A 20,514-nucleotide genomic window follows, 5' to 3' on the forward strand; every position below is an offset into this window, starting at 1 on the left:
AAATTCCACCAAGTCAGAGGTTCTCCTGGTGGGCCGAGACACTCATCTTTGGGGCAGTCAATGGTGGTCCGCAGCCCTTGGATCCTCCCCTCAACCCAAATCTGTGGTCAAGAACTTGGGAATTCTGGGGGATGGTGCCCTCTTGTTTGAGGGGCATGCTAAGGCAGTGGCTCATACTTGCTTTGGTCTTTTACGCGGCCTGAAGCTCATCTTGGTACTTTTTGATGCTCCTACTAGACAGATGATTGTCCAAGCCACTGTGCTGTCAATGTTAGATTACTGTAATGGGTTGCTACTGGACGTTAACCAATCTGTGACTAAAAGACTTCATTGGGCATAGAATGCGGCTGCCCATGTGCTCTTTGCAGTACCTAAGTACTGCCATGCTTCAGACCTTCTTCGCCGGCTTCACTGGCTACCTACAAGGCAGAGAGTCCACTTGAAAGCCCTTTGTACGACTCACAGGATCCTCTATGGCCTGGGTCCTCAAATTTTGAGCTAGCTGTGCTCTTTGTATGTCCCCGCTTGAGCCTTGTGCTCTGCGGATCTGCACCTGGCTCGTGTACCGCGGGTTCCCAGGACAAGATCGGGGGTGCTCTTGTTCCGGGCACTGACACTTACCCTTTGGAATTCCATCCCTCTGGCTGCCCGTAGCACACAAGATAATTGGATCTTTCGGAAACTGATCCAGACGTGGCTATTCTCCAGCCACTAGCTCCCTTGTCCTTTCTGCTTCTGCTTGATTTAGCGATGGGCGCCTTGTTGCTGGGGCAGCCATGCGCTTTATAAATCTGTATAACAGAACATAACATAACATAACCAGCATAACACCTCCAGCATTATCACACCACCACCTTTACCATCACCATTCCCGTCACCGCTACCACAATTACTCACCTCGATTAGTGCCAAACCCAATTAATCTGATTTTATTCAGTAACACATGTAAATACAGGTATGAATAAATGTTGTTTATATATCTCAGCCTAATAAAGCCAAACATCCTGGCTTTGGCAACGTTTGCTGTACATTCTTATTCATCTCCCCTTCCCTCCCACATCTTAATTCTCAATCTTTTCCTCGTAAATAAAGTTTTCATCCTCGCATTTTAATATGCTCTTCTGTTTGCTCTACGTGCTCATTCACTACATCAGCTTTCTATTTACGACTGAGGCATAACACACACATAAAATTCTCCAAAAAATGGAGCTGTTTAAATGCAAATAGCTAGCATACGAAATGCAATGCTCATGACCTCACCCTTGATGTGACACATTGAATTTCAAATGTAATAATGTTACAGATGAGATTACACATCTTATTACCTTTAACACCATCACTTGAGAATTTCAGTGGGTTCGAGGTTTTAATTCATGTCCATAACTGCTCTTTAATTTGTCTTTCAGTGATTTACTGAATTTTTTAAACATATGGCAAGGTGTTATAACCAGCGCGAACCATAACTTTATTAGACCTTTTAATTTGTTAGTAAATTTGGGAGTTGTTTTGATTATATACAACATATGAAACTGTATCCTACTCTGCTGAATATAGCATTTGAATATGAGCAGTCGAGGCTGCTCTCAATCCAATGTGTGCAGGCATCTCCCACTGTGCATGCCAAAGGCCTTATGCAGTGGGGTTTGACCACAGGGCCTTACTGGACCAGACCCAACCTCTTTAGGTGGTCAAGCCACACTGTGCACAGGCAAAAACTAATGCTGCCCCCAACTATTGCAAGCTACCAAAACTTGTCACTGCCAATGTACAGGTTGACCTGACATTAGGTCCACAAAGCAATATTGGATGCCCACCAAAGGTCCAAGACCCCCTTGTGGGGAATTAGGATCCCTGGGACTGTATTTGTGAGCCTAGGGGACCATGCTGGAGACTGTAAAGACTGCCATAAGTCTATGAATCCTGTGACAAATATGATCAATTTTAAATTTTAACTTCAGGTTGGGTCTCTTTGGGCCCCTTGCCCCATTGTGGCTTCTTCAATATTATTCAGGATGCGGCGATCAAGTCTCCATGTATTGTAATTGCGATCACAACAGCTTTACAGCAAGCCAATTAGAGAGCTTTGGGTTCTATGGTACAGGCCCTCTCCCCTAATACAAATGTACAAACAGGTCGGGCCCTGTGGGATGGGGTCCTGGGGCCAAAATAAGACAGAGGAGTAGGGAAATGTTGCCCCCCTTCTCATAGTATAACTGCTGGGTCCAGGGAATAGGGCAACTGGCAGAAACAGGCAAAATGGTGATCAAAAAAGATAGATAAAGGCCAGAAAGAGGCCAAATAAAGTCAGCAACGGGCAGGAAGAGGCAACATAGAGATCAGAAACGAGCAGAAAAGGGCACAAAAAATTGACAGAACAAAGCAGAAAGAGGCAATATAAAGGCAAGCAGAGAGAAAAAAGAGGCAAAATAAACACAATCAGAAAGAGGCAAAATAGAGATCAGAAGCGAGTGGAGACAGGCAAAATAAAGGACAGCAATGAGCAGAAAAAGGCAAGATAAAGGTAAGTACCAAGCAGAAAGAGGCAGAAAAAAGGTAAACAACAAACAGAAAGAGGCAGAGCAAAGGTCAGCAACAAGCAGAAAGAAGCTAAATAAAGGTAAAATAAGATCAGAAAGAGGCAGAAAAGAGTTCAGAAACATCCAGAGAGTGGCAAAATAGAGATCGAAATGCGCAGAAAAAGGCAAAAATAGAGATCAGAAACAGGCAAAATAAAGGTCATCATCAAGCAGAAAGAGGCAAGATAAAGGTGAGAAATGAGCAGAAAGAGGCAGAAAAAAGGTCAGAAACAAGCAGAAAGATGCAACATTAAGGTCAGACACAAGCAGAAAGAGGCACAATTAAGGTCAGAAGCTAGCAGAAAGAGGCAAAATAAAGGTCAGAAGTGAGCAGGAAAAGGAATCCCACACAGGCACTAATGCACACAGTCACAGAATACCTCAGATACTCTCACAGCCAGTCACAGACCCATTCACTCAGGTACCAACACACAGACGAACTCAGACATGTGCTCCCACTCACGGACATAGTCAGACACTCATATACCCACTTACAGATTCACTCATACTCACTCGTATCACAGATCTACTCAGAGACTCATGCACCAACTCACAGAGCCTCTCAGAGACTTGCACACCCACTCACAGACCCACTTAGACACTCAAATACCCACTTACTGCTCCACTCACACTCTCTCACAGCCACTTACAAACCTACTCAGACACTTATATGCCCACTGAGACACTCATGCACTCACTCACACACTCAGTGTCAAACGTTAGTGGTTACCATTAGGAAATAAAATTAAAGAAACCTTACAAATTCACTTAGGGGCCTATGCATCAACAATGCCATTTGCGATTCCTTATTAGCGAAAAATAAGGAATCGCTAATAAGGAATAGCAAAAGGCTATGCATGTAGGAATCGCTATTCAAATAGCGATTCCTTAATATTCCTTATTACCGAATCGGTAATACCGAATCGGTAATAAGGAATACCTACCCATTCATTCCTATGGGCTTGGAGGCCCATAGGAATGAATGTAAAGCCAGTCTGTATTAGCGATTCGGTATTACCGAATCGCTAATAGCGGGAGCACTTTCAAGGGTGCCAGGGTGTCAAAAGGACACCCTGTTGCACCCCTGAAAATGATATGTGCACATATGTTGCACACACACATGCTCTAAGGGCATGTGTGTGCGCAACATGAAACTTTGAAAAATGCACAAAAGTGCATTTTTCAAAGTTTTTGCAAATTACCATGCAGTTCATCTTCATGGTAATTTGCTCCCCCTATTAGCGAAATCGCTAATTTTTTAACTTTGATGCATTGCATTTAAGGAATCTCACTTTGGGATTCCTTAAATGCAATCGCTATTTAAGGAATAGGTATTTAAGGAATCCCTATTTAAAGAATCGCTATTTAAGGATTCCTTAAATAGCGATTTCTGCTTTTGGGTTGATGCATTGGGATTGGGTATTTTTTACTTAATACCGGGAGCTATTACCGAATCGGTATTTTACCGACTGGATTTTGGGTTGATGCATGAGGCTGTTAAAAAATAAAAGGTTACAGGGATGTTATAGTTAGGAAATAAAATTAAAAAAATAGAAATTCAATGAAAAAAACAAAAGTTACAGGGGGATTATAGTTTGGGAATAGAATTTGTAAAAACCTTAGAATTTCACTGAAAAAAGGTTACAGGGACATGATAGTTAGGCTCAGATTTCACTTGGACAAAACCAGTGAAACTCAGGAGTTATGCAATGTACTACTTATGACCTCACATATTACATCACCCATTACATGGTCAGTGACATCACTGATGACATCACTAATTACATCATCCAATTATTGTGAGTGTTTTCTAAACGTTTCTGTGTGTTAAACATATATACAAAGGTACCACAAAAGTTAAATTAGCTATATATATATATTTTTTTTAAAGTTGCTATATTGTTCTTGCCCCGTCGCTGACAGTGATGGGGCAAGAACAATAAAGCAACTTTGAAAATCATATACACTATTGTGCGCCACGACTTTGTGAGAACAGAAGGTCTGGTGGAAAATTATCGCAGTGCACCGCTGCTACATGGCAGCACCCACCCGGAAGTGAGTGGAGGTCTGCTTTCAGGGCAACCTGGAAGTTGATCTGATCCGGATAGTGAGCGTCAGACCCCCTGCAACCCGGATGGAGCCGAAACCTGCAGGAACCCGGTGAGCGCTGAGTCGGAGGACCCAGTGGCAACCGAGAGTCCCAGGTAGGACAAAAGGGCATCGCAGAGTGAAGAGGTTTGCTAGATGAGTGAAGGGTGTGTGGCAGATTGTCAAGCTACACACGGCACTCTAACATAACAACCACGATATCCCAATGTGTCGGCCGACATGGTACGCACACGAGAAGCTGCAGCAATGGAAATGTTTTCTGACAATCTGCCTACAATAGCAGGAGCCATGGCAAGAGTGGCTATCAATCCTATTGAAACTGATTCAGTGAGAGATAAATACAGACTATTAGAAAAAAAGATGAAATCAGAGCAAAATAAATGGTGGGGAGTCACGTTCCCTTCAGAGGTATATCGACATGGGGAGAATACCCAGGGGGCTTAGAGTTCTCACAGCCCCGAGTTATGAGGACCCCAACCCAGATCTCATGCGAGAATGGGCTGAGTGCAACCTGGACTCATCAAGGAGGCTAACCCTCATACTAATCAAATGCACAGATATCGACAGGGCTAAGCTACTAAAGGAAATAGATGAAATCAATGAAGAATTAGATAAGATGGAGCAAAAGGAGGAACAGGCCAAATTACGTAAAGATATGATGTTAAGAATCAAGAAGGAAGAGGACTAAATCAAAGAAAGAAAGGCCTTTAAGTTCTTACGGGACAAACAGGATTATGAACTTGGACAGATATGTACTTTCGCAAAGCGTTACGATGCCATCAGGGTGTCCAAATATAAGAACATAGAGGGGCCAGATAAGTTGACAAGCAAACGCAGAGGACAAACAACTGCACATCCCAATCTGAGGCAAGTTCATTGGGCGAGAGTGAGTCAGAGTTAGGGGTGGGCGGAATCTGCGAAAGCGACTTTCGCAAATTATCGCGAAAATGTTAAAAATCTCCGCAAACAAGCGGAAATATCGCGAAAATGCAGAAGTTTTTTTCCGGCATGTTCGCGAGATTTTCTGCATGGTTGCGGGTCGCCAACTTACCCATGTGGTTGCTTGCGGGCGCGGCCATCTTGTTTTCAGTTGTCTCGCGGTGCATGATCGCGAGAAAAAAGACGTGATCGCGCGACGCATGACGTCACTGCGGACGCGAACTGTCGCGAGACAGCGCAAATGGCTAAAACAATACAACATCTCATGGAGAACGCGACCGGATCGGGAAAACTTGTCGGCGAACGCGGGGATTCAGGTAAGGCGATCGCGCGCGCGCGAGAATGTATTATTTTACAGCGCGAGCAAGAACCAAATTATCGCAAAGCTGCGGAATGCAGAAATTTTGACATTTCCGTGTTCTCCGCGGAACGCGGAAATGCCAAATTATCGCAAATTCCGCAAACGGAATGGAAATTTTGCCCAGGCCTAGTCAGAGTCTGAGATGCGCAAAATAGGCGAGGAAAGACAAGTACCCAAACCATCACCTGGGGAATTGAATTTTATCTGCCACGAACGAAGGCAAACATTGCGTCCGAGGCCTCAACAAAGAAACAACGCAGAACAAATGCCAACTACAAGCGCCGGCAGAGGTGCAGGGCCAACACAAGGCGGTCCAAAACAAAACAAGAAAAGAGGTAGGAGAGTATGGTAGCACAACTCACTGACGCCCAATTATACGATTGTGAACTTAACCAATGTGGTACTATCAGAACAAGAAGTTAACATGCTTAACTTGGGACTGTCATATGCCCCGGGAGTCAACTTTGACTATGCCACGACCAGATTAGATGTATATAAAGGGGTCAGAAAACTAAAATTATAAAAACATCACATTCTGACAAAGTCACATACTGAACAAAACAAACGAGGTGACTTATCAACTGAGGATCCACCAACAAATCCAGTTGTATCACAGGCTGATCAATCCCTCCTCAGAACCATGGAAGATCTATGGAATGAAAATGCCAGTGGCGACATAAATGACATTAGGATAAACCCCAATGATCGCATGACTGCGAAAGGCACACAACTGACCCCGTTCAAACCCAAGTCCTCATTCAATCCGATTACGGTTCGTGATTCCATCGATTTATTTCATGAAACTGTAATATCACAGATCAAGAAACTAAACAGACGTGTGGCAATGAAGGAGAAAAATGTGAAGAACAAGGATCAACAATATAACAATTTAATCAAAAAACTGAAAGAAAATAATGACATTGTAGTCCGCAGCAGTGATAAAGGAGGCAACATTGTGCTCTGGTCTCAACAGTAATATATAACAAGGAAGCATACAGTCAGCTCAATGATAGGTCCTGCTGTAACCGGAGCAGCTCTATAAATCTCAGTGTATCATACAAAGAATATTATGGTAAATTGAACACATGAACGAATGCAAATCTTATCATGAATGATGAATATAAATATTTGAAAAAAGACAATCCGACTACTCCTTCGTTGTATGTTATTCCAAAAATACACAAAGACTCGCAAAATCCACCTGGCAGACCAATCATTTCTGCCAGGGATGGTCTGTTGGAACACACTACCAGATACTTTGACTATTTTCTACAGGACTATGTTAAAGAGTTACCTATATATGTACGCGATACCAGCGATTTTTTAAGACACATCTCCAATTTTGAATGGCAGGATGACTACTTACTTTTGGCTTTTGACGTAACATCGCTATATACTAGCATATAACACACAGACGGAACCAATGCAATTGAGCATTTTTTATCACGGAGACTGGAACAGTATAAACAACATAGCAACATGCTTATTGAAATGATAACATTCTGCCTGTATAATAACATATTTATGTTCATCAGCTTGCTATATCAGCAGATTAGACTAGTTGCCATGGGGGCCAGCTTTTCACCAAGTTATATTTGTCTGCACATGGGAAGATGGGAGGAGCTGGTCCTCATGGGTGACCATGGCCAATATATGACAGAGAATGTGAAAATGTGGCCTCGCTACATATATGATCTTTTTGTAGTGTGACAAGGTACTGAGAAAGAAGCTATTGATTTTGTGCATGCCCTGAATGTTAACAGCATCAATTTAAATTTTACTGGGACTATCAGCTCTACTTCAGTCGAATTCCTAGACACCCAAGTCTACATTAAAGATCATAAGATTGAAACTAGGTTATTTAGAAAGAAGACAGCAGGGAACTCGACTCTCCATGTGAGTAGTATGCATCCCAAGCATCTTATAAATAGCATACCGTTTGGAGAGATGCTACGGTTAAGGCGGATTTGCAGCAATTAAGGGGATTTAGCAATAGCTCAAAAGAATAGCAAAACAAGATTCTTAGAGAGAGGGTATCAGGTGAAGAAAAATAGACAAAGCCATTACAAAATCAATGCAATTGAGTAGAGTAGAAGCCCTCAAGGAAAAACAGGGTGAGGCTAAAAAACAGGAAGGAAAAACATTTTGCATGAATATGAAATACAATAATCAACACAGACCCTTACAAAAAATCATTCAAAAGAATTGGGCCATGGTACTTAGTGATCCAGTGATTGGAACCCTGCTCCCGCAGAGGGTGTTCATCACTTATAGCAGAGCACCTTCTACATGAGATAAGATAGTCAGAACCAGCCCAGAGGTAATCGAGAGTGGGAGTTGGCTTCATATGAGGAAAGGTTTTTACAAGTGCAAAACGTGCAAGGCATGCTCGCATGGTATTAATAAAAGCACATTTAAAACACCTTTCAGTGACAGCGAATTCAAGATTACCAAATTGTTGACCTGTAGAACGGAATGTGCTGCTATGCCCTTGTGGTTTGCGGTACATAGGCAGCACGGTTCTGCAGGTGCACAAGCGCATCCTACAGCATTTGCGTGCCATTACCAACCAAGATAATACTTATCCTGTGGTGCGTCATTTTAAAGAAAAGCATAACTCCAACAATACAGACATCAAATACTTGGTATTGGATACAGTCCCCCCAAGTAGACAAGGTGGGGACAGAGTCAATAAACTTAGAAAGTTGGAAACACGATACATTTTACAACTAGACTCCGAATTTTCATCGGGGCTAAATGCAACAGAGGATCTGCACACATGCTTGGGATAAATAGCACCGTTTTTTACAATCAAGGTGTTCAGTACAATATTATCTATGTTTTTATTGTGGAAACATAGTATTTATTTATGATATTTGCTTTTACATGAAGGGAAGAAATTACTTGATGATATACATATGTATTTATAACCAAAGGAATATTCAGTATTCTACTTATATTTATTGGGAATATTTATATATTTATGTATACATGTATAGACATATTTAATATTTATATTTGGGTTTTTATGTATTTATTGATCTGAATCTATATATATATATGTAGTCAATTTGCACAAAGCCCAGTCATGACCATCATATTTTTGCCTGAGAATCGTCATTAATCTTTGCACACTAATAATCAGGACTGATTATCTCAGCTTTAACCAGATAGCTTGATAAGTAAAACGCGGAATCATGTTAAAAACATCAGTGAAAAACATCAGTAAAGAATTATTTGATATAGCACATTGCACTTTGCACAAGTCAGATTTTACAGTATAACAATCAGGATATGAGCATCGCCAAGGATCAATGCATCAGTGTATTAAGTTTATAGGATTTATCTGCACATTATGTTTTGAAAAATATATGATCTAGAAATGTGAATCAACAGGTATTTTGCCAGTAATAAGTTTTAGAAACACTGTTTTTTTATAATATTGTAAATATTTCAAGTGTACTTAATTGATTCTTTAATACCGTTCTTTTGATGCATTACAAACAACGACCGGTAGATGTGTAAAAATCATACAGAAATGTTTTCTATATCTACAATCATGTGACATCCTGATTGCGGGCACTGGTCTCTTAAAATTTTGCACCAACCCTCGTAACCATGTAATGTGATCAAGGCTCTGCTGAGCCGAAACGCGTAATGGCGACGGGTGAATAAACACAACTGAAGCACCTAACTGGGTCCATGTCCGTGTTTATGGATATATTCTGACAATGCAGCGGAGTTCACACAATATATATATATATATAGGGACGTTATAGTTAGGCTGACATTTGACTCATATGAAACCAAAGAAATTAGTTAGCTGGGCACTTTATGATCTCACATATTACATCACTCATGACATGGTCAGTGACTTCACTGATGACATCTCAAATGACATCACTGATGGCCTCATCCAGTGACTATGAGTGTTTTTAAAATGTTTATGATTGTTAAATATATATAATAAGGTATATTGATGAATCAGGGGCTGTATGAGTGCCTGCATGGATGATTCAGTGGGTGTGTGACTGACTCTATCAGTATGTGATTAGGGGTCTCAGTGAATGTATGGGTGAGTGAGTTGGTTTTGAGAATGTCTATATCAGTCTAGCAGATGGTGTCTAAGTGGCTGTATGGGTTGCTGAGTGGGTACATGAGTGGATGCATGGGTGATTGATTGGGTGTCCGAGTACCTGTATGGGTGCATGAGTGTCTGTGTGGCTGGGTGAGAGGGTATGTGACTGTCTGCATGGATGAGTGAGTAGGTGAGTCGGTGGCTGTATGCATTAGTGAGCGCATAAGTGAGGGGCTGTATAGATGACTGAGTATGTGTATGGGTATGTCGGTGAGTGAATGGATGTCTCAGTGGTATATGGGTGATTAACTGGATATTTGAGAGGCAGTATAGGTGAGTGTTGGAGTATATGAGTGACTGTATGTGTGAGTAAGATATTGTGATAGAGGCTGTATAGGTGATTGTGTGCTTGCGTTGGTGACTGTATAGGTGAGGGAGTATGTGTTAGTTTCTGTATGAATAAGTGACTGACTGTGCATAACTGTAAAGGTGAGTAAATGGCTGTTTGAGTGGCTCTTTAAGTGAGTGAGTAGGTGTGTGAGTAGCTCTATGAGTGACTGACAGTATGTGAGTGGCTGTATGGGTGTATGAATAGATATACCAGTGGCTGTATTAGTGAGCGAGATGGTGTCTGAGTGGCTGTATGGGTGGCTAAGTGAATGTGTGTACAGACCTATGAATCAGTGAGTGCATGTGTAAGTACTGGCATGGGTGTGTCAATAGTTTTGAGAATGGTAGTGTGGAAGTTGGAGTGGGTGTATGAAAGGTTACATGGGTATGTGAGTGCGTGCATCAGAGATTCTGTGGATGATGTCATCAGTGATATCATTTGAGATGTCATCAGTGATGTCACTGACCATGTCATGAGTGATGTAATATCTGAGGTGATAAGCAGTGCCTTACAGAGAAGTGAGTTATAGTTAGCTCAACTAATTATAACTGCTGAATTTCTCTGGTGTTGTATGAGGGAAATGTCAGCCTAACTATAATGTTACTGTAACCTTTGTTTTTTTGTGTGAATTTCTAAGGGTTTTTAAATGGTAAATCCTCACTATAATGTCCAAGTAACCTTTGTTTTTTTTCAATGAATTTCCAAGGTTTTTCAAATTCTATTTCCCATCTATAACATCCATGTAACCTATGATTTTTTTATTGAATTTTTAAGGTTGTTAAATTGTATATTCTATCTAAAATGGTTCTATCAGAAGCCTTTTTATAAGCTTCCATTTTCTTCAGTGGACTAATAAGCGTTTTTGTTTCTTTAAACTTTTTATATTTGCGACAACGTTGCGATCCCCGCAGACACGTCATGAAAACAGAAAACAAAGAAGACATTTAATGACCACTAACACATCCAAAAATATTATGTAAAAAAATCCATCTGAACATTGCCCTACACATATTACTATTTAAATACTTCTTTGAAAGCATGTTTAAACTCATATTTTTGTACTGAGTTTCTTTAAAAGCTATCTTGCACACCTATTTTCCGTGTTTGCGGTTATTCGAGACCTCGCGATGATGTTGTTAACTGCGACGATTGCGTCTTTTCCACAAAGTCTAAAACATATATATCCACACATTGTACAGTATTTTACACACTAGGGGGCAGATTTACAAGCCCCTTGCGCCACTTTTGCATCACTTTTCCCATGTTAAAAGTGACGCAAAAGTGGCGCAAGGGGCTTGTAAATCTGTCCCTAGGAGTTTCTTACAGTATTCTCGAAAATCATGTTTTTGTACAGAGTTTCTATAAAAACCATCTCTAAAACCTATTTTATCTTTTTGCTGTGATTTCGAAGACCACGATGACGTCGGTAATCGTGATCCCAGTGGACACATCGTGAAAATGGAAATCAAAAGCAGACATCCAATGACCACCAACACATCCAAAAATAATATGTAAAAAAATCCATTCTTAACATTATCCTACAAAGATTACAATATACTTACTTCTTTAAAAACATGTTTAAACTCATGTTTTTGTATTAAGTTTCTTTAAAATTCATCTTTCAGACCTATTTTCCATTTATGCGGTTATTCTGGACGTAGCAATGGCGTTGTTAACCGTGGTGATTGCGCCTTTTCCATAAACTGTAAAACACATATATCCACGCATACTACAGTATATTACACATGAGGGGTTGCTTACAGTATTCTCTTAAGTCATGTTTTAGTAGAGAGTAGGTTTTAGATCTCTAAAACCTATTTTATCTTTTCACTGTGACTCCGGAGACCGCAATGACATCAGTATTCGTGATCCCCATGAGCACACTGCGAAAACAGAAAACAAATGTAGACATTGAATGCCCACCAACACATCTAAAAATAATATGTGAAAAAAATCCATTCTGAACATTGCCCTACACATATTACTATATACATGGGTCTTTCAAAGCAGGCTTAAATTCATATTTTTGTACTAAGTTTGTTTCTTATAAAACCATCTTTCCGACCTATTTTCCATTTTCACAGTTATTCGGGACGTCGGAACTTCACAGTTAACCGCGACGGTCATGCCTTTTTCATAAAGTGAAAACACATATATGCACACACATTACAGTATTTTACACACTGGGAGTTTGTTACTGTACACTTCAAACTCATGTTTTTCAGTGTATTTCTAGAACAACCATCTCTAAAACCTATTTTCCGCTTAAGCGGTGAGAAAGGAGATTGCGATGCCGTTGGTTGTCGCGAACCCCGCGGTTACGTCGCAAAAGAGGAAAGCAAAATCAGGTATTCAATAGCCACCACCACATTCAAAAATGAGAACTATATCATTAATTCTAACCATCACAGTAGATAACTCACTATATAAATAACTCTATAAAAACATTTATCAAAATCTCAATATCTCTATACCAATGCGTATTTATGATTCACTGTTATATTCTTTTACATTTTCACCAATACTCGCGTCAACGTTGATAGTTGCGATGTCCCCGTGATGGTACAAGAGGGCCACGCTGGCAGTGATAGCATTGCGGCGAATATCATGCGTGATTAAATAAATCAATTTTGGACACATAACTTGTGCCAGTTACACCCCCATTTCTCAAAAATGGAGTCAGAGTACCTCTACTCTGAACCATTATGTTAGCTTGTTCAGAAATGTTCAGCCCCGGGAACTGTTCCCGATAGATAAAATGGCAGTTGCAACTTTCTGTTCAGGTTGCATCCAGCCACTCAGAGCATTCCCATTGGCCCATGCATTTGTGATTCATCGCGAAAACACCGCGAAATATCTGAGGTCAAAGATATTACTATAATTTTAAACTTCAGTTTCGCAACAACTACTGAATGGATTTACATCAAATAAGCAAAGGGCACTTCCTTGAACTGACATCTACCTGCCGGGTATGAGTCCGTTCAGCTGTTCAGGCAGTAGGTGTATCTAACGGTTCCTATGAGAATTAACATTACAAACGCAACCTTATTTCGTGCCCCAAATTCTCAGTCCCCGCTGCACGGATCTTCCCCAAACTTTCCATAACAATAGAACCGACCTTGACACTTTTTGGGGAACATTTTGTGAAGATTGGTCAAACGACGCCAAAGTTATTGCCAAGCCAAAAAATGCTTTTCCTGTGGAAACTAGATCCTAATTGTAACTACTTACTGGCGACTGCCAGTAGGTAAAATATATATATACACACACACACCAAACACACACACACACACACACACACACACACACAAGACCTTCTATTACTGATAGAAGAGGAGAAACTTTGGGGGATGAATTAAGTCATAGTTACTTCATTCTACACTAAGGCCCACTAGATGGATCCCTGGTTATCTAAATCCAAGGGGTTCTACAGGTGTGGGCACTGTAAAGCCTGTAGACTTATCTCCAGTATCACAAAGTATGCTACATCTTTCGGGCATAAAATAGGTAGCTTCTATAAATGCAGCTCTGATCACTGTATATATGTCCTAGTTTGACTCAGTTCTCTAATGTATGTGAGTAGCACCATTTTCCTTCTACGCAAACGCATACTGGAGCACTAACGTGTGATAGGGAATTCACATTTCATGTACCCCGTTGCAAGACATTTTTATGAGCTACATAACGGTGATGCAGTGAAGCTGTTGTTTTTCACCATAGACAAGATTCCAAGTAACTTGAGAGGAGTGACACGCCTGGAGTCCAGGTACATACAGGACTGCATACAAAATCCCTGGCTGGGTTGAATAGAGATGAAGAGGTGGAGGTACACGTGGGCTAAACATTCCATGTTGGATATATCTCTTTTCCTGTCTGAATATGTTTTGAATGATTCGGTTCTTCCTTGTGTTGTTTATGGGGGAAAAAATCTGCTTTTATGGCTGATAATATCTGTTGTGGCATTTGCTAAGGAGTCATACTTCTCTATCAGGATAACATGAGGTCCAGATGTAATGATGAGAAAGGTGACCTCCTTTAAAAAGTTTTTTTTAATTAGGGAAGGATGGCCGTGCAGCCCCCTTCCCTGAGACTATTTGTGCCCCAGCGACCCTATCCCCTGGTGCCAGGCCTTTATGGAATGAGTGAGGGGTGGCCATGCTGTCCCCCTCCTAGGCCGATTTTGGTCCCGGGGACCCCATCCCCTCCGCCCCTCCACCTTACCCTCCCTCTTCTTTCCCCTTCTGCTTCCCCTTTTTTCCTCCTTTTTCCATCACTCAACTATACCCCTTCCTCTCTCTTCTCACTCTTGTTCCTCTCTTCATCTCCTTCTCCTCTCACTACTGCTTTTTTCTATGTCCCCAGGGACCTCTTCTCCCACTCTTCTGTCCCTTTTCTATCATCTCCCAAAAGGCTTCTCCACTTCATCTTCCTCTTGGCTGTCTGCTTGTCATTGGATGAACTGGGCCAGGATATTGCTGCGGTGCTGTATACTATTTATATACTATGCGTCTTCTTGTCTTTACTGGCTCGTTCGGACTGCAGCCGCATTGTACTAACTTGTGTACCCTGTTTCTGTTTCCTCCCCTGTTAAACACGAATAAAGAACTGTGAAACAGGAAAACCATGCATAGTATTGTTGATGAAATGCACAGCCCACAACAAAGGCAGGGGATCCTTGGGAGTTTGTCTAGCCACAGGATTTTGTACAGAATGGGTATGCTTCCAAGAAAAATCCTGTCAGACAGCCAAACGTTTGCCTCAGTACCATGTTATGAGGCCGTGTATTGTGCAAGGCAACCTAATTTGAGCATTAATGCAGGACATGCCAGCAACAGCAGGTCAATCTTACTAGATATAGATATGTGCTGCATTTTGAAACCTTGCATAGCACATCACATCACATTCATTTTCTAACCTAAAATTGACTAGTAAATTACTAAATATGGCCCCGTAATGTTAAAACATTTTGGCCTTAAGTTTAGCATTCACATTATTAAAAATTTTTATAAATATATAACCTAAATAAATGTTATTATCTACAGGTCCTGTCCTACCAATGTTATGAACAAATTAACACATTCTTTTCAACTAACAACATATACAAAAGTTTTAACCCTATAAAGCACACCATATGTGGAGAGAAAGAGTGCCTAAAGGGTGCTTACGTAATAGTATAGGAGCTCTTTCAATGTTAGACAGACTGTACTTCATTCCAGCAGGTCAGCGGATAAATGTATCCTGCTGCCTTGGCAGACTACTGCGTGCCATATTAAGGTTTCTCTTTTATAGCAACTCCTCGGCAGGCACTGAAAATTTGCTGTGTGGGAGCCATGAGGTGATGCATTGTCACTATTCTATTGACCTGATTAAATATACTACTGCACATTATATATGTCTATCTAAAGTGTGATTTCCATGTTAAGTTTGAATCATAGATACTGATTCTCACATTGTCATCAATCATAGTTAAAGAGTGTTCAGTTTAAGTTAGCCACAATTTATTTAAGCCTCGGTTAAATAATACCTGCTGACATCAAAATTATGATTTTTGGAAGCCGAGCGTTATCTCACTCTTACTCTCATTTCAGGAGCCAAGCTAAACTGAAGTAGTTTCACTAAATGAATAGGTTAGTTGTTTGACTTTATGTAAATGTTTTATTGTCGCTAGGGTCACCGTAACTGAGTAAATTGGTTCCTGGCACCTGAGCATACTGACTGTGATGCATCATCCTGTGAGAGATATCTTCTGAAGGTTGTGCAGCTATGTAGTTTGTTTTAGCCATCCTGGGAAAGGGGGAGAAACATCTTAAAGAACAAAATGCTTAATTGTTATTGGTTTCTGTCTCTTGGGAATTCTAGGGAGTTGTACTGCACTTTGGAAATTGTGTGGCATATTCTCAAGCACGTGTGATACCTACCGCAGAAGTAGCTTAACGCAACTCTTCACATCGCAGTCAATCACGGGAAAATAACTCTGTGTCAACGTGGCATTCTCAACATGGCAGTACCATGCGATAGACCCACGATAACACGTCAAATGAACACGTTAAAATCAACGCGACACCGCAAAAACGCGAAACACAAATGCAAAAATAGTAGCGATGATGCCAATCGCGATACAAAAATTAGCGAAAACCAGCCACAGGCCTGCCATTACCACGCTTCATGCGGGAAAGTGCACTATAAAAGTAGAAACATAAAAAATACAAAAGCCAAACAACAGCAAAGCACAATGGAGTTAGCCGGAGCAAGTGCAGAGGACAACCAGAACCCCACAAGACCCCCGGAGGACCAGCCTGGGAGCTCGGGGTCAGGGAAGGGCAAGAACAAGAAGAGTAGGAAGAAGCGGTTCGGTCCGCAGGAAAACAGGATCCTGATAACAGAGGTGGTAGAACACCATCAACTACTGTTCGCCACCTCCACTGTGTCACTGGCAACTAAAAATGGAATATGGCAGACCATCGTGGACTAGGTGAATGCAGTCGGAGTGCTGAAGAGGACAATGGAAGAGGTCAAGATGCGCTGGAATGATGTGAAGTGCAAAACCAAGCAGAAACTCGCAAACAACTGGAAGGCAGTAAGCAGACTGGAAGTGGGAGTCCAGCTCCACAGGAGGAGCTGGACAAGATGGAGGAAATGGTGTCCACAGTCATCAGTGGGGAGATGGTGGCAGGAGTTGGGGGACCGTACACTGCTCAACATGACCGGACACAACAGCAACAGGGCGAGTAACGACCAGGGACTGGGGGGACGGGGGGAGATGGACACAACGGCACACATGCACAATTAAGCATAGCACATCTGCGGACAAACCATGCCCCAGAACTCCCAACTCCCACCAAGAGACCAATGCACCCAAGTATGCAACATCCCAGCACTGTCTAAGCACAGAAGTCAGAGGCACACCGCATGTAAGGGATTAGGGGCAGCCAAATCAGAGCTGCAGGGGTGACTCCCCCAAAATGCGGCACACCCACATTACATGCAGAGCACATCAACATTGACAACGACGTGGCACAATCCGCAAAACGTCCACAACAGAACAGAGGACACAACTGGTGCCGCTTGTGTGTAGAAACTCGCCAATCACCTATGGCATTGCAGGGAAATGTGAGTTGACTATGTACAAGTACAAACACACATCCGTGATGTTGTCGAAATGTCCACTGTCCCGCATCAAATAGGCAGCTCCCCCCAAACACTCACAATGTACACTGTCATGCAGTCTGAATGTAAACATGTACAATGCATCAACACACATGTAACCACAATGTTAAACTGCATCTCTCCTTCACATTGCAGGGGGAAATCCAACACCTCCTGTAGAGCAGGCTGAACCTCTCTTCTCTGATGACAAAGAGGACCACCACACCTTCGACTCCGATGCCCTCCAACAGCTCGTGGAGAGCCTCCGCAGCCCACTTCCAGGAGCAGACAGCCCAGCTGCTATGAGGAGAAACCATTCCCTGCACAGAACACACAGCAGCTAGCACCCACCACCATGGCTGCCTCCCAGGACGCCCACGGCGAACACATGGCCTTCCAACGCCATGTATTGGGGTGCCTGGAGAAGCTAGCTGAACAGGTGCAGGTGGGGTTTGACCACATGGCAGCCAAACTAGATGCCAAACGTGGGTGTCTAAGTCCCATCAGAGACCACTATCAGTCCCTAACGGACACACACAGTCCGCTCCATGCTCTCCAATGAACCATGGCTGACATCACCAGAGTCCTGACTCTGAGACAAGAACGACTGTCTAGCCAGAGTGGCTCCAGCGATCTCACCCGGGAGTTGAGACTCATGCGGAGGCTCATGGAGAACATGGAGCGGGTGGAAAGAGCGGCTGCCACGGCTGCACACCAGCCAGAGGTAACTGGGTCCCTCAATGGCCTAAAGACCATCCTCATGGCATTGCTGCCACAAGGCCTGGCGCTGATGCATGCTGCTGCTACCACTCCATCCACATCTCCGGCCCCTGATGTGTCAGTGCCACACAGTGCAGTGGACATTCCACCTCTGGCCCCTGAGGTGTCACTGCCACACAGTGCTGGAGACAGAACACCACCACCCACATGTGAGGCGCAAGCAATAGCAGAGGACGAAGATGTGGATGAATCTGCCTTCGTGGTCAGAAGGATGCAGTAGCATCCATCACCGCCATATGGCCTGTTTCTGCTTGGTTCTGCCCTCTGCATCATCATCTTCCACTGTCCCCCGATGCACTCTGCGACACTCACCTTGCACCGCGACATGGACTGCCATATTCTGTTTGGTCACCAATGACACAGCTATCAGACTGCAGACTGACTCCTCCTCTTCTGATGTACTGAAGGACTCTAGCTGGCCAGCCACGGGGAATCAATGCAAGGTGGGGTTTGCATGGCCCTGTTCTGCTCCAGCTTCAAAACTCCACTAAATGTGCAATAAACATTCATGTTCACACGGATGTGTCATGTCTATGATCTTTCAAGTGTGGAAGTATGGATGAATGTAGGGTCAGTGATTCCCCCTTACATCCATGTTGCTCATGTTGTGGGACTTGGGTCATAGGGTGACACATTGCCGATTGCGGTCCAGGTGGCGCAGACACTACAACGGAGACACACGTATTAGTTACTTCCTTGTCCAGTCCAGGATGGAACTACGCCCAGAGCCCTGGGGTCATTGTTCACACCCTTATGCTGGACTGGCATTTGCCAGGCCAGCCGACTCCGCTTACGCTCACAGGGGGAGGACAACGCTACATGTCCCAGGTCTTCCCTGTAGGGATCTGCTGCTCACAGGTCTAGTTGTCAGCATGCCACAGCCACTCCCTCATGGCTGGTTTATACCCACACCACACCCATCCAGCACAGCTGTCACAAGACATGTGACCCTGCCAATAAAAAGGGCCAGGTGCACGTGCTGGATGGCATTTCCACTCTCTAACTGGGTGTCTCTGTGTGGGTATCATTTATTCATGACGGCCTAGGGCACTGCCACCTCACATTGCCCACTGCCGGGGGTGACATGATGGCATCCGCACCATGGGACTCAATCATAAAGGGTCCATGGCTTGCAATGCACAGACTTGGTGGCACCGGATACACTGCGGCAGGCACAGGCACACCACCACGGGACGGTGTCTTTCAGTGCACTGAGGTAGGGGTACCTAAAGTGCTGAGCGGGTGTGCAGCCTGCGATGATGCGCCGTCCAGGCGGTCTGGAATGGTAGGATTTGTGTGAGCCATGCTGGACTTCAGTGTAGGTCTGAGCCAGCGGACAGTGGGGGCCTCCGGCCACGTTGCATTGCCTTGCGGGTTACAGAGTTAGTGGCACCTCAAGAGCTGAGGGGGTGTGCAGCCTGCGATGAGCCCGTGTGCTCTGATGTGATCTCTGCCATTGCGAAATCAAGACCCAGAATCAAGTGTGTGACCTGGTGGCCCTCAGTGCGGGACTGCATGATGTGGAGGGTGCCATGGTCGCGTGCCCCGGGCTTGGTTAGCACAGGCACGTGGTGGGCCCTCTTGGAGACATGCCGGTAGCGGAAGGTGAGGAGTGAGGTCTGGTTGTGCAGGGGCGGGCAATCACCACTAGGCGGCGGCAGGGGCTGGGGTGCAGCAGCCTGTGTGCGCAGGGGCAGGCAAGCGATGATGGCATGTGTACCTGTATGGACTCTGCCATTCATGTCTCAGGCAACTGTTTCAGATAAAGGACCTGGAGAACTGCAGTGTATACTGGCACGTGGTTGGAGACACACCGGTGACAGCAGGTGAGCAGTGAGACCTGGGTCCGCCAGTGTCGGCACTCTCTCTCCCTCTCCCTCTCTCTTTCTCTTTCTCTTTCAATCTCTCTCTCTCTCTCTCTCTCTCTCTCTCTCTCTCTCACTCTCTCTCTTTCTCTCAATCTCTCTCTCCCTCTCTTTCTCTCTCTCCCTCTCTCTCTCTTTCTCTCTAACTCTATCTCTATCTCTCTTTTGCTCACTTTTTGCTCACTTTCTCTTTACTTTGATGAGCGCATGATACACCTTCTTATCTAGATTTTTGTCTTGCAGGCTGTGACTTACAGAATGTCCTGAGA

Source organism: Triturus cristatus, chromosome 11 (assembly GCF_964204655.1).
Source record: "Triturus cristatus chromosome 11, aTriCri1.1, whole genome shotgun sequence".
In the NCBI taxonomy this organism is placed as follows: domain Eukaryota; kingdom Metazoa; phylum Chordata; class Amphibia; order Caudata; family Salamandridae; genus Triturus; species Triturus cristatus.